We start from the raw sequence: 18,576 nt of genomic DNA on the forward strand, positions 1-18,576 counted from the left end.
AACAAGAAGCACAACAACAATAACAATAAGAACAAGCACAACAAGAATCACAGCAACAACAAGAACAAAAAGAATCACCACAAGAATATCAAGTACAATAACAACAACAACAACACAGGAAGAAGCACAATAACAAGCACAACACTAACAAGCACAACAACAACAAAAAACACAACAACAAGCACAACTACAACAACAACAAGCACAACACAAACAATAAAAACAAGAAGCACATTAACAGGAAGAAGCAGTACAACAACAACAATAAGCATAACAACAACAAAAATAAGAAGCACAACAACAACAACAAGCACAACAATAATGACATCAAAAACAAGAAGCATCTCAACAACAACAACAAAAAGCACAACAACAACAAGAACAAAAAGAAGCACCACAAGAATAACAAGCACAATAATAACAACAACACAGCAACAAGCACAACACTAACAACCACAACAAGCACAACAACAACAAGCACAACAACAACAAACACAACAACAAGAAAGATGACAACAACAAGCACAACATCAACAAGCACAACAACAACCAGCACAACAAGAAGCAGCACAACAACAACCAGCACAACAACAAGAACCAGCACAACAACAACAACCAAAAAAAAAAAAACCACCAACCAGCAGAACAATAACACCAAGAAGGACAAGAACAACAACAAGCACAACAACAACAATAAAAACAACAACAACGACAACAACATACAGCACAACAACAACAAACAGCACAACAACAACAGTACAATAACAACAAGAAGCACAACAACAAAAACAAAAAGCACAGCAACATCCAGCACAACAACAACAAGACAACAACAACAACAAGGACAACAACAACAACAAGCAAAACATCAACAAGCACAACAACAACATCAAGAAGCACAACAACAACAAGAAAAAGCACAACAAGCAGCATAAGAACATGCACAAGCAGAACAACAACAACAAGAGCACAATAAGAACAGCAAGAACAAGCACAACAACAACAGCAAGCACAAAAACAAGAACAAGAAGCAGTACAACAACAACAAGCAGCACAGCAACAAGAAGCAGCACAACAAGCACAACAACAATTAGCATAACAACAACAAACAAAACAACAAGAAACAGAACAAAAACATGCACAACAACAACAACAACAAGCACAAAAACTACAAAAACAAGCAGAACAACAAGCAGCACAACAACAACAAGCATAACAACAACAAGAACAAGAAGCACAAAACAAAAACAACAATAGCAAAGAGCACAACAACAATAAGCACAACCACAATGACAACATCAAGAAGCACAACAACAAAAACAACAACAAGAAGCACTACAACAAGAAGACGCACAACAAACACGACATCAAGCACAGAATCAACAAGAAGCACAACAACAACAAGAACAAGCACAACAACAACTACAAAAACAACAAAAACAAGCACAACAACAACAAGCACAACTACTACAAGCACAACTACTACAACAACAAGAACAAGCACGATAAAAACAAGGATAACAGCAAGAACAACAGACACAAGAACAACAACCACAGCAACATCCAGTACAACAACAAGCACAACAAAAACAACCAGCACAGCAACATCCAGCACAACAACAACAGGCACAACAACAACAACCAGCACAACAACAACCAGCACAACAGTAACCAGCACAACAACAACCAGCACAAGAAGAAGCAGCACAACAACAACATCAACAAATACAAAAACAAGCACAACAACAAGATAAAGAAGCACAACAACAGAAACAAGCAGAACAACAACAACCAACAGAACAACAACAACAAGAAGCACAACAATAACAACTAGCAGAACAATAAGAACAGTACAACAACAACGAGAAGCACAACAACAGTATCCAGCATAACAACAGCAACCAGCACAACAACAGGAACCAGCACAAAAACAATAGCAGTACAACAACAACAAGCTGCACAACAACAACAAGCAGCACAACAACAACAACAAGCACAAGAAGAAGAACCATAACAAGCGCAACAACAACACAACAAGAAGCACAACAACAGCAACATGAAGCACAACAACAACAACCAGCACAACAACAACCAGCACAACAACATCAAAAGCACAACAACAACAAAGCACAACAACAAGTAGGAGAATAACAACAGCACAACAAGATCAACAAGCACAACAACAACAATAACAACAAACACAAACACAAAAACAAGCACCACAACAACAACAAGCAGAACAACAACAAGGAAAAAACAACAACAATAACAAGAAGCACAACAACAACAACATTAAAAAGCACATCAACAAAAAGCACATCTACCACAAACACAACAACAATAACAACAACAAGCACAATAACAAGCACGACAACAACAAGCACAACAACAACCACAATAACAACAACCAGCACAACAACAACAAGAAAACAAAGGACAACAAGAAGAAAAAGCACATCAACAACAACAGCACGCTCGCACGCACGCACACAACAACAACACGCACGCACAGACGCACGGTCGCACGCACACAACAAGAACAACAACAGCACGTGCGCGCACACAACAACAATAAGAAGCACAACAACAACAAGCACAGCAAACACACCAACAACAACAACATGAAGAACAACATGATGAACAACAACAAGCACAACAACAACAATAAGAGCTACAACAATAACAACAATAAAAGGCACAACAACAACAACAAGCACAACAACAACAAGCACATCAACAACAAGCACAACAAGAAGCAGAACAACAAGCAGCAGAAGAACAAGAAGCAGAACAAGAGGAACAAGCACAACAACAACAAGCACAACAACAGCAACAATAAGAAGCACAACAACAACAACAACCTCACCAACAAAAACAACCAGCACAACAACAATAACAACAACAAGCACAACAACACCAGCAAGCACAACAACAGCAGCAACAACAAGCACTACAACAACAAGCAACAAGAAGCACAACAACAACAAAAAGCACAATTACAACAACAAGCACAACAACAACAACCACAACAACAACAAGAAGCACAACAACAAGGAGATCTACAACAAGAACAACAACAAGTAGATCTACAACAAGAACAACAATCAGAAGAACAACAAGCAGCACAACAACAACAAGAAGCACAACAACAACAAGGACAGCAACAGCAACCAGCACAACAAATAGCACAACAACAATAACCACCAGCACAACAACCATCAGCACAACAACAAGGACAACAACAACAAGAAGCACAAGTACCACAAGAAGCACAACAACAAAAAGAAGCATAAAAACAACAACCAGCAGAACAACAACCAGCACATCAACAACAACTAGCACAGCAACATCCAGCACAACAACAACAACAACAAGAAGCATAACAACAACAAGAAGCACAACGACTAGAACAACAACAAGCACAACAACAGCAATAACAAGAAGAACAAGCACATCAACATCAAGCACAACAACAAGGACAACAACAACAACCACCAGCACAACAACAACAACAACCAGGACAGCAACAACAAGAAGAAGCATAACAACAACAATAACAACAAGAAGCAAAACAACAACGAGCACAACAACAACAACAAGAAGGACAACAACCACAACAAAAACAACAACAAGAAGCAGAACAACAACAACAAGAAGCAGAACAACAACAAACAGCATAGCAATATCCAGCAGAACAACAACCAGCACAACAACAACAAGGAGCACAACAATAAGAAGCAGCACAACAACAACAAGGATAACAACAACAATAACAAGGACAACAAGAAGCACAACAATAATAACAACAACAACAAGAAGCACCTCAACAACAACAACAATAAGCACCACAACAAGAAGCACAACACCAAGCACAACGACAAAAACAACATCAAAAAGAAGCACAATAACAAGAAGCAGAACAACAGCAGCAAGCACAATAACAGTAACAACAATAACAACAAATCAACATCAAGCACAAGACTAACAGAAGGACAACAACAAGCATTAAAGCAGCAACAACAATAAGCACAACACCATCAACAACAACAACCAGCACAACAACAACAACAAACACAACAACAAGCACATCAAAAACAAGCACAACAACTACAACAAGCACAACAACAACAAGCACAACAACAAAAAACAAGCACAACAACAACAAGCACAACATGAACAAGCACAACAACACCAACAAGCACAACAACAACATGCAGAACAATAGCAACAACAACAAGCACAACAACAACAAATTTCACAACAAGAAGCACAACAACAACAAGCACAACAACAGCAATAAGCACAACAACAAGCACAACAACAACAACAGGCACAATAACATCAAGGACAATAAGAACAAGCACAACAAGAAGAACAAAAACAACAACAACAACAACAACAATAATACTAATACTAATACTAATAATAATGATAATGATGATGATGACACTATAATACTTTTACTACCAATAATAATACTAATAATAATAAGAAGAATTTTTTTTATTACTATTATTATCATATAATTATCAACAACAACAAGCACAACAACAACAACAAGAACAAGCATAACAACAACAAGCGCAACAACAACAAGCACAAGAAGAAGAACAATAACAACAAGCACAACAACAACAACAACAAGCACAACAACAAGGAGAACAACAACAAGAAGGACAACAACAAGAAGAACAACAACAACAACATCAACAATCAGAAAAACAACAAGAAAAAAAACAACAACAAGCAGAACGACAACAACAACAACAGCAAGCACAACAGCAACAGCAACCAGCAAAAGTACAACCAGAAGAACAACAACAACAACCACCAGCACAACAACAACCACCACCAGCACAACAACAACAAGAACCACAAGAACCGCAACAACAAGAAGCACAACAAAAACAACCGGCACAACAAGAAGAAGCAGCACAACAGCAACAACAAACACAAAAACAAGCACAACAACAAGAACAATAAACAGAACAACAACAACAAGCAAAACAACAACAACATTAACAAGCAGAACAACAACAAGCACATCAACAACAAGCACATCAACAACAAGCAAAAAAAACCACAACAACATGAAGAGCAACAACAAGCGCATCAACAACAAGCAGAATAACAACAACCACAACAAAAAGCAAAACAACAACAATAAAAGGCATAACAAGAACAACAACAGCAAGCACAACAACAACAAGCACATCAACAACAAGCACAGCAAAAACAACAACCACAAGAAGAAGAACAAGAAGACAACACAACAAGAAGAAGCACAACAACAAGCAGCATAACAACAAGCAGCAGAACATGAGAAACAAGCACAACAACAAGAACAACAACAAGCACAACAACAACATTAAAAAGCAGAACAACAACCAGCACAACAGCAAAATAAAGCACAACAACAACACCAACAAGCACAAAAATTAGAAGCAAAACAACAACATGCACAACAAGAACACGAACAACAAAACAAAAACAAAAAACAACGACAACAAGCACAACAACAAGAAAGACAACAACAACAACAAGCACATTAACAACAACAAACACAACAACAAGCTCAACAACAACAAGAAGCACAACGACAACGACAACAACATGAAAAACAACAGCAACAAGAAGCACAACAACAACAACAAGCACAACAACAACAACAAGCAGAGCAATATCCAGCATAACAACAACCAGCACAACAATAACAGCCAGCACAACAACAACAACCAGCATAATAACAAGCAGCACAACAACAAGAAGCAGCACAACAACAGCAACAACAAGAAGGATAGCAACAACAATAACAAGAACAACAACAAGAAGCACAACAATAATAACAACAACAACAAGAAGCACCTCAACAGCAACAAAAACAACAATAAGCACCACAAGAACATGCACAACAACAACAACAAGAAGCACAACAACAACAACAAAAACAAGCACATCAACTAGAAGCAATACAACAACAAGCGCAAAAACAGCAATAACAATAACAACAAATCAACAACAAGCACAAGACTAACAAGAAGCACAACACCAACAAGAACAGCAACCAGCAAAACAACAACAACAACAACCAGAACAACAACAACAACCAGCACAACAACAACAAGAACAAAGATAACAACAACAACAACAACAAGCACAACAACAAGGACAACAACAAGTACAATACAAATTTTAAAAAAGCACAACAACAACAAGCACAACAACAACGTGCACAACACCTCCAACAACAAATAGCACAACAACAACAAATTTCACAACAAGAAGCATAAGAACAAGCACAACAACAAGCACAACAACAACAACAACAAGCACAACCAAGAAGCACAGGAACAACAAAATGAAGCACAACAACAACAAAATATACAAGAATAAGAAATACAACAAAAGCAACAACAAGCTCAACATCAACAAAAACAACAACAAGCACAACAACAGCAACCACCACAACAACAAGGACAACAAGGACAAGGACAACAACAACAACAAGCACAACATCAACAACCAAACCAGCACAACAACAACAAGAAACACAACAACAACAACCACCAGCACAACAACAACAACCACCAGCACAACAAAAGGAATCACAAGAACCACAAGAAGCACAAGAACCACAAGAAGCACAAAAACAACAACCAGTACAACAACAACAACAACAAGCATAACAACAACAACAACAACAAAACCAAGAAGCACAGTAACAACAACATGAAGCACAACAACAACAAGAAATACAAGAATAAGAAATACAACAACAACAACAAGCTCAACAACAACAAAAACAACAACAAGAAGGACAACAACAACAAGCACAACAACAACAACATCAACAATCACAACCAGCAACCAGCATAACAACAATCAGCACAACAACAACAACAACCAGCACAACAACAACCAGCACAACAACAACAAGCACAACAACAAAAAGCACAAGAACCACGAGAAGCACAACAACAAGACGCACAAGAACGACAAGAAGCACAACAACAACAACCACCAGCACAACAACAACAACCACCACCACAACAATAAGAATCACAACAACAACAAGCAGAACAACAACAACCAGCACAACAACGACCAGCACAGCAACATCCAGCACAACAACAACCAGCACAATAACAACAACCAGCACAACAACAACCAGCTCAAAAACAAGCACAACAAGAAGCAGCACTACAACATCAACAAGCAGAACAAAAAGCACAACAAAAAGCACAACAACAACATCAAACACAACAAAAAGAACAACAACAACAACAATAACAAAAACCACAACAAGAATAACAACAACAAGAATCACAAGAACAAGAACAAAAAGAAGCATAACAACAACAACAAGCACAATAACAACAACACAAAAAGAAGTACAACAAGAAGCACAACACTAACAAGAAGCACAACAACAAGCACAACAACAAAAGCACATCACCAACAACAAAAACCAGAAGCACAACAACAATAACAAGCAGCACAACAACAAAACCCAGCACAAGAACAAAAACCAGCACAACAACAAGCACAACAACAACAACGAGCACAGGAACAAAAACATGAAGCACAATAAGAACAAGAAATACAACAACAACAAGCACAACAACAAGCACAACAACAGCAAGAAGCACAATAACATCAACAAGCATATCAACAAGGAGAACAACAACAAGAAGTAAACAACAACAAGCAGAACAAGAACAAAAAGAAGCACAATAACAACAAGCAGCACAACAATAACCAGCACAAAAACAACAACAACCAGTACAACAACAAGAAGCAGCACAACAACAACAACAATAACAAACACAACAACAACAACAAGCACAACAATAATGACAACTAAAACAAGAAGCACCTCAACAACAACAAGCACAACAACAAGAAGCACAACAAAAAGTACAACATCAACACGCACAACAACAACAGCAATAACAGCAAGTACAACAAGAATAACAAGAAGAATCTCAACAACATCAAGAACAAGCACAACAATAAGCACATTAACAACAACAACAACACAGCAAGAAGCACAACAACAAGCACAACACTAACAAGAAGCACAACAACAACAAACCCAAGAACAACAACAGCAAACACAACAACAACAAACACAACTACAACAACAAGCACAACACCAACTACAAAAAAAAAAGCACAACAACAAACAACACAACAACATAAACAAACAACACAACAACAACAACAAGCTCACAACAACAACAAGAACCACCACAACAACAAAAACAAGAAGCAAAGCAATATCCAGTACAACAACAACCAGCACAACAACAACCAGTACAACGACAACCAGCACAGCAACACCCAGGACAAGAACAGCCAGCAAAACAATAACAACAACCAGCACAACAACAACAACCAGCACAACATTAAAAAGCAGCACAACAACAACAACAAACACAGAAACAAGCACAACAACAACAATAACAATAAGATCAACAACAACAACAAGCAAAACAACAACATTAACAAGGAGAACAACCAGCACATCAATAACAAGCACAACAACAACAAGTACAACATCAAGCACAACATGAAGAATAACAACAACAACAAGCACAACACCAACAAGCAAAACTACAACTACAACAAGCACAACACCAACAAAGACAAGAAGCACAACAACAACAACAACCAGCACAACAACAAGAAAAACAAGCACAACAACAACAATACAACAACAAGAAGAAGCACAGCAACATCCAGCACAACAACAACCAACACAACAACTACAACAACAACAACCACAACAACAACAAGCAAAACATCAACAAGCACAACAACAACCAGCACAACAACAATAACCAGCACAACAACAACCAGCACAACAACAACAACCAGAACAACAAGAAGCAGCACAACAACAACAAGAAACACAAGAACCACAAGAACCGCAACAACAAGAAACACAACAACACACACAAAAACAAGCACAATAACAAGAACAACAAGGAGAACAAGAACAATAAGGAAAACGACAACAATAACAACAAGAAGTACAACAACAACAAGAACAAAAACAAGAAGCACAGGAACAATAACATGAAGCACAACAACAACAAGAAATACAAGAATAAAAATTCAACAAGAAGAATCTCAACAACAACAAAAACAACAACAACAAACACAACAACAGCAACAAGCACAACAACAACAACAAGCACAACAACAACGACCACCAGCACAACAACAACCACCAGCACAACAATAAGAAGCACAAGAACCACAAGAACCACACCAACAACAAACAGCACAGCCACATCCAGCACAACCACAACAACCAGCACAACAACAACAACAATAAGCATAACAACAAGAACCAGCGCAACAGCAAAAAGCACAGGAACAACCAGCACAACAACAACGACCAGCACAGCAACATCCAGCACAACAACCAGCACAATAACAACAACTAGTACAACAACAACCAGCACAAAAAAACCCAACCAGAACAACACAAAGAAGCAGCAGAACAACAACAACAAGAAGCATAACAACAACAATAATAACAAGCACAACAACAACAACAACAAGCACTACAATAATGACAAAAACAAAAAGAAACACCACCACAACAACAAGCAGAACAAAAAGCACAACAACAACAAGCACAACAAAAAGAACAACAACAATAACAAAAAGCACAACCAGAATCACAACAAGAAGAAAAAAAGAAGCACAACAACAACAACAAGCACAACACTAAAAAGAAGCAAAACAACAAGAAGCACAAAAACAACAACAAGCACAACAACAACAAGCACAACAACAACAACAAAAACAAGAAGCACAAAAACAACAACAACCAGCACAACAACAAAAACCAGACAACAACAACAACAGTACAACAACAACAAGAACAATAAGCACAGCAACATCCAGCACAACAACAACCAGCAGAACAACAACAAGCACATCAAGAAACAGCACAGCAACAACAAAGACAACAAGCACAACAAATACAACAACAACAACAAGCAAAAGATCAACCAGCACAACAACAACCAGCACAACAAGAAGAAGCAGCACAGCAACAACATCAACAAATACGAAAACAAGTACAACAACAAGATCAAGAAGCAGAACAACAACAACAAGGAAAACAACAACAATAACAAGAAGCCCAACAACAACAACAACAAGCAAAACAACAAAAACATTAAGAATCTGCACATCAATAACAAGCACAACAACAAAAAGCACAACAGCAAGTACAACAAGAAGCACAACAAAAACAACAACAATAACAACATGAAAACAACAACAAGCAGAACAACAACAAGCACAACACCAACAAGCACAACAACAAAAAGAACAACCACAACAATTATCACAACAACCACAAGCACAACAAAAACGACCACCACAACAACAACAATCCCCAAAACAACAACAATCCCAAAAACAATAATAACTACAACAACAAGAAGCGGAACAACAACAACAATAAAAAGTTGACAACAACAAGCACAACAAGAACAACAACGACAGCAACAACAAGAAGCACAATAAAAACTACCAACACAACAACAACAAGCACAAAAAACAACAAGAAGCAGCACAACAACAAGAAGCAGCATAACAACAACAAGAAGCATAACAACAACAACAATAAGAAGCACAAAAATAATGACAACAAAAAGAAGAAGCACCTCAACAACAGCAAGCACAACAAAAAGTACAACAACAAGCACAACAACAATAAGAACAAGCGCAACAAGAATAACAACAACAACAATCACAACAACAAAAACAAAAAGAAGCACAACAAGAATAACAAGAACAACAATCACAACAACACAGAAAGAAGCACAATAACAAGCACAACACTAACAAGCACAACAACAACAAACACAACAACAACAAGCACATCAACAACTACAACAACTACAATCACAACACCAACAAAAACAAGAAGCACAATAACAACAACAACAAACAGCACTACAACAACAAGAACTACAACAACAACAACAACAAAAACAAGAAACAGATCAACATCCAGCACAACAACAACCAGCACAACAACCAGCACAACAACAGCAACCAGCACAACAACAACAACAAAACACGAACAACAAAAACAAATAGCGCAACAACAACAACCAGCACAACAATAACAACAACAAGCACAACAACAACATGACAACAAGAAGAAATCGAACAACAACAAAAACAATAAGATCTACAGCATCTAGCACAACAACAACCAGCACAACAGGAAGAAACAGCACAACAACAACAAAGACAACAACAGCAAGCACAACAACGACATGAACAACAACAACAACAAGCACATTAACAACAACAAACACAACAACAACCAGCACAACAAGAAGAAGCAGCACAACAACAACAACAACCAGCACAAGAAGAAGCAGCACAACAACAAGAAGCAAAACAACAAATACCAGCACAACAACAACCAAAAAACCAACAACAACAACCAGCAGAACAACTACAAGAAGCACAATAACAACAAGAAGGACAAGAACAACAAGAAGCACAGCAACAACAAAAACAACAAGGACAACATCCAGCAAAACAAAAACAAACAGCACAACAACAACAACAAGCACAACAACAACAGTACAACAACAAGAAGCACCACCACAACAACAACAACAGGTACAACAACAACAACCAGCACAAGCACAACAACCAGCACAACAACAACGAGCAGAAAAAGAAGAAGCAGAAGAACAACAAGAACAACAAACAGAAAAAACAAGCACAACAACAAGAACAACAAGCAGAACGACAACAACAAGGAAAACAACAACAATAACAACAAGCCCAACAAGAGCAACAAGCAGAAAAACAACATTAACAAGCTAGACAACAACAAACACATCAATAACAAGCATAACAAGAACAAGTACAACAACAACAAGCACAACAAACACAACACAACAACATGAAGAACAACAACAACAAGCACAACAACAAGAAAAAAACAAGCAGAACAACAACAAGCACAGCAACAAAAATAACAACCACAACAATTATCACAACAACAACAAGCACAACAACTACGACCACAACAACAATCCTCAAAACAACAACAACAATCCCAAAAATAATAACTACAACAAGATGCATAACGGGCACAACAACAACATGCACAACAAAAACAACAAGCACAATAACAACAACCAACACAACAACCAGCACGAAAACAACAACAACCAGCACAATAACAAGAAGCAGCACAACAACAACAAAAACCATAACAGCACAACAACAACAAGCACAACAATAATAACAATAAAAACAGGAAGCACCTCAACAACAACAACAAGCACAACAAAAAGCACAACAACAAGCACAACAAAAAGTACAACAACAACAAGCAGCACAACAACAATAACAATAAGAACAAGCATAACAAGAATAACAACAATAATCACAACAAAAACAAGAACAAAAAGAAGCACAAAAAGATTAACAAGCACAATAACAATAACAACACAGCAAGAAGCACAATAACAAGCACAACACTAATCAGCACAACAACAACCAGCACAACAACAACAACCAGCACAACAACAAAAAGAAACACAAGAACAACAACAAGCACAACAACAAGCACAACATCAACAAGCACAACAACAAGAACCAGCACAACAACAAGAACCAGCACAACAACAACCCAAAACAAAAAAAAAACACCAACCAGCAGAACAACAACAACAAGAAGCATAATAACAACAAGAAGGACAAGAACAACAACAAGTACAACAACAACAATAAAAACAACAAGGACAACAACATCCAGCACAACAGCAACAAACAGCACAACAACAACAAAAACAAGAAGCACAGCAACATCCAGCGCAAGAACAACCAGCACAACAAAAACAAAGACAACAACAACAAGCACAACAACAACAAGCAAAACATCAACAAGCACAACAACAACATCAAGAAGCACAACAACAATAAAAAAACACAACAAGCAGCATAAGAACATGCACAACGACAACAAGCACAACAAGAACAACAACAAGAGCACAACAAGAACAACAAGAACAAGCACAAAAAGAAAAACAAGAACAAGAAGCAGTACAACAACAAGAAGCAACACAGCAACAAGACGCAGCACAACAACCACAACAACAATAAGCATAACAACAACAAACACAACATCAAGAAACAGAACAAAAACATGCACAACAAAAAGCACAAAAACTACAAAAACAAGCACAACAACAAGCAGCACAACAACAACAAAAAGCACAAAAACAAAAACAACAATAACAAAGAGCACAACAACAATAAGCACAACCACACTGCCAACATCAAGAAGCACAACAACAAAAACAACAAGAAGCACTACGACAAAAAGACGCACAACAAACACGACACCAAGCACAGAATCAACAAGAAGCACAACAACAAGAACAAGCACAACAACAACAATTGCAAAAACAACAAAAACAAGCACAACAACAACAAGCACAACTAGTGCAAGCACAACTACTACAAAAACAAAAACAAGCACGATAAAAACAAGCATTACAGCAACAACAACAGACACAAGAACAACAACCACCACAGCAACATCCAGTACAACAACCAGCACAACAAAAACAACCACCACAGCAACATCCAGTACGACAACACAACCAGCACAACAACAACCAGCAAAACAGCAAGCACGAAAACAAAAACAAAAACCAGCACAACAACAACCATTAAAAAAATTTAAAAAAAACAACCAGCAGAACAACAACAACAAGAAGCACAACAATAACAACTAGCACAACAAGAAGAACAGTACAACAACAACGAGAAGCACAACATCAGTAACCAGCATAACAACAGCAACCATCCCAACAACAGGAACCAGCACAACAACAACAACAGTACAACAACAACAACAACCAGCACAACAACAACAAGCAGCACAACAACAACAAGCACAAGAAGAAGAACCATAACAAGCACAACAACAACACAACAAGAAGCACAACAACAGCAACATGAAGCACAACCAGCACGACAACAACAACCAGCACAACATCAACAACCACAACAACAACAAAACACAACAACAAGTAGGAGAATAACAACAGCACAACAAGAGGAACAAGCACAACAACAACAACAAGCAGAACAACAACAACAAGCAAAACAACAACAATAACAACAACCACAAACACAACAATAACAACAACAAGCACAACAACAGGCACAACAACAAGCACAAGAACAACAACCACCACAATAACAACAACCACCACCACAACAACAACAACAAAAAGACAACAACAAGAAGAAGCACATCTACAACAACAGCACGCTCTCAGGCACGCACACACCAACAACACGCACGCAAAGACGCACGCAGGCACGCACACAACAACACACACGCACAGACGCACGCAAGCACGCGCACAACAAGAACAACAACAGCACATGCGCGCACACAACAACAACAACAACAATAAGCACAACAACAACAAGCACAGAAAACACAACAACAACAACATGAAGAACAACATGAAGAACAACAAGCACAACAACAACAATAACAATAACAAGAATAAAAGGCACAACAAGAACAACAAGCACAACAACAACAAGCACATCAACAACAAAAACAACAAGCACAATAAGAATAACAACAAGCGCAACAACGACAACCAGCAGAAGAACAAGAAGCAGAACAAGAGGAACAAGCACAACAACAACAACAACAAGCACAACAACAAGCACAAGAAGAAGAACAACAACAAGCACAACAATAAGAAGCACAACAACAGCAACAACAAGAAGCACAACAACAACAAGAAGCACAACAACAACAAGAAGCACAACAACAACAATCACCTGCACAGCAACAAGAAGCACAACAACAAGAAGCACAATAACAACAAGAAGGACAAGAAAAACAACTACAACAACTACAACAAAAAGCACAACAACCACAACAACAAGAAGCAGAACAACAACAACAAAGACAAGAACAACAACAACAACAAGCACAACACCAACAACTAATTCCACAACAACAAGCACAAAAACAACAACGACAGGCATAACAAAAAGAAGCACAACAACAACAGCAAGAACAACAATCAGAACAAGAAGTACAACAACAACAAGGACAACAACAAAAACAACAACAACAACAAAAACAAGCACAGGAAGCAGCATAAGAAGATGCACAGGGACAACAAGAACATCAACAACAACAACAAGAAGCACAACAACAACAACAACAATAACAACAAGCACAAAAACAATAAAAAGAAGCAGTACAACAACAAGAAGCTTAACAACAACAAGAAGCAGCACAACAAGCACAACAACAGGTACAAAAACAATAACCATAACAACAAGGACAACAAGCACAACAACAACAAGCACAAGAAGAAGTACAACAACAATAAGCACAACAACAACAACAAGAAGCACAACAACAAATGCAACAAAAACATCAAGAAGGACAGGAACAACAACATGAAGCACAACAACAACAAGCACAACAACAACAAGCACAACAACAACAAGCACAACAACAAGGAGAACTACAAGAAGGACAACAACAAGAAGGACAACAATAACATCAACAATCAGAAGAACAACAAGAAGCACAACAACAACAAGCACAACAACAACATCAAGCACAACAACAGCAACCAGCACAACAACAATAACCACCAGCACAACAACAAGAAGCACAAGTATCACAAGAACAACAACAAGAAGCACAAGTACCACAAGAAGCACAACAACAACAAGAAGTATAAAAGCTGGTTGTTGCAACCAGCACAACAACAACAATCAGCACATCAACAACAACTAGCACAGCAACATCAAGCACAACAACAAAAACAACCAGTATAACAACAACAACAAGAAGCATAACAACAAGAAGCACTATAACAATAACAACAAGAAGCACAACGACTAGAACAACAACAACAAGCACAATAACAGCAATGACAAGAAGAACAAGCACATCAACATTAAGCACAACAACAAGGACAACAACAACAACCAGCGCAACAACAACAACAACCAGGACAGCAACAACAACAAGAAGCATAACAACAACAACAATAACAACAAGAAGCAAAACAATAACGAGCACAACAACAACAACAAGGACAATAACCACAACAACAACAAGCAGAACAACAACAAACAAAAAAGCACAACAACAACAACAACAAGAAACACAAATAAAACAACCAGCGCAACAACAAGAAGCACAACAACAAACAGCATAGCAATATCCAGCACAACAACAACCAGCACAACAACAACCAGCATAACAACAACAACCAGCACAACAATAAGAAGCAGCACAACAACAACAAGAAGGATAACAACAACAATAACAAGGACAACAAGAACAAGAAACACAACAATAATAACAACAACAAGAACAAGAAGCACCTCAACAACAACAAAAACAACAATAAGCACCACAACAAGAAGCACAACAACAACAAGCACAACGACAAAAACAACAACAAAAAGAAGTACAATAACAAGAAGCAGTACAACAGCAACAAGCACAATAACAGCAACAAAAATAACAACACTAACAAGAAGGACAACAACAAGCACAAAAACAGCAACAACAAGAAGCACAACACCACCACTAACAACAACCAGCACAACAACAACAACCAGCACAACAACAACAAGCACATCAAAAACAAGCACAACAACTACAACAAGCACAAAAACAACAAGCACAACAACAAGCACATAAAAAAAACAAGCACAACAACTACAAGCACAACAACTACAACAAGCACAACAACAACAAGCACAACAACAACAAGCACAACACAAAAACAAGAACAACAACCACAAGCACAACAACAACAAGCACAACAACAACAAACACAACACCAACAAGCACAACAACACCAACAAGCACAACAACAACATGCAGAACAATAGCAACAACAACAAGCACAACAACAAGAACAAATTTCACAACAAGAAGCACAACAACAACAAGCACAACAACAGCAATAAGCACAATAACAAGCACAACAACAACAACAGGCACAATAACAACAACAAGGACAATAAGAACAAGCACAACAAGAAGAATAAAAACAACAATACTACTACTACTAATAATAATAATGATTATGATGATGATGACAATATAATACTACTACTAATAATAATAATGCTAATAATAAGAAGAAGAAGACTTTTTTTATTACTATTATTATCACATAATTATCAACAACAACAAGCGCAACAACAACAACAAGAAAAAGCATAACAACAACAAGCACAAGAAGAAGAACAACAACAACAAGCACAAGAAGAACAACAACAACAAGCCCTCTTCTAACCCCTCTACAACTACCTTTCCACCTCCTCTCCACTATCCTTCCTTTCCACCCCCTCTAAACTGTTTCCTTTTTACCCTCTCCCAGTATTCTTCCCTTCCACCCCATTTACACTCCTTCCTTTCCACCCCTTGTACCGTCCTTCCTTTTGACCTCCTCTACACTTCCCTTTCCACTACCTCTACACACCTTTCTTTCTACTCCCTCTACACTCCTTCCGGCCAACACCCTCTACACTTCCCTTCCCTACAATGCTTCTTTTCTACCTTCTCCACTATCCTACCTTTCCACGCCATCTACACTCCTTCCTTTCCACCCCTTCTACAGTCCTACCTTTCCACCACCTCTGTTCTCCTTCCTTTCTACTCCCTCTACACTCCTTCCTGCCAACACCCTCTACACTTCCCTTTCCACACCCTCTACACTCACTACTTTCTACCCACTCAACAGTCCTTCCTTTGCACCCCCTCAACAACTCCCTTTCCACCTCTTCTACAGTCCTTCCTTTCTACTCCCTCTACACTCCTTCCTGCCAACACCCTCTACACTTCCCTTTCCACCCCCTCTACACTCATTACTTTCTACCCACTCAACAGTCCTTCCTTTGCAACCCCTCTACAACTCCCTTTACACCCCCTCTACACTCATTACTTTCTACCCACTCAACAGTCCTTCCTTTGCAACCCCTCTACAACTCCCTTTACACCAACTATACATTCCTTCCGTTCTACTCCCTCTACACTTCTTCCTGCCAACACCCTCTACACTTCCCTTTCCACCCCATCTACACTCCTTCCTTTCCACCCCCTTCTACAGTCCTACCATTTGACCTCTACACTTCCCTATCAACCATCTCTACACTGCTTCCTTTCTACCCCCTCTACAGCCCCCTTTCCACCACCTCTACAGTCCTTTCTTTCTACTCCCTCTACACTCCTTCCTGACAACACCCTCTACACTCCCTTTTCCACCCCCTCTACACTGCTTCCTTTCTACCCTCTCCAGTATCTTTCCTTAATACCCAATCTACACTCCTTCCTTTCCACCCCTTCTTCCTTTCTACCCCCTCTATAACTAACTTTTCACCTCCTCTGCACTCCTTCCTTTCTATCCTCTCCACTATCCTTCCTTTCCACCCCATCTACACTCCTTCCTTTCTACCCCTTCTACAGTCCTTCCTTTTGACCTCCGCTACACTTTCCTC

Source organism: Babylonia areolata, chromosome 32 (assembly GCF_041734735.1).
Source record: "Babylonia areolata isolate BAREFJ2019XMU chromosome 32, ASM4173473v1, whole genome shotgun sequence".
NCBI classification, from domain to species: Eukaryota; Metazoa; Mollusca; class Gastropoda; order Neogastropoda; family Buccinidae; genus Babylonia; species Babylonia areolata.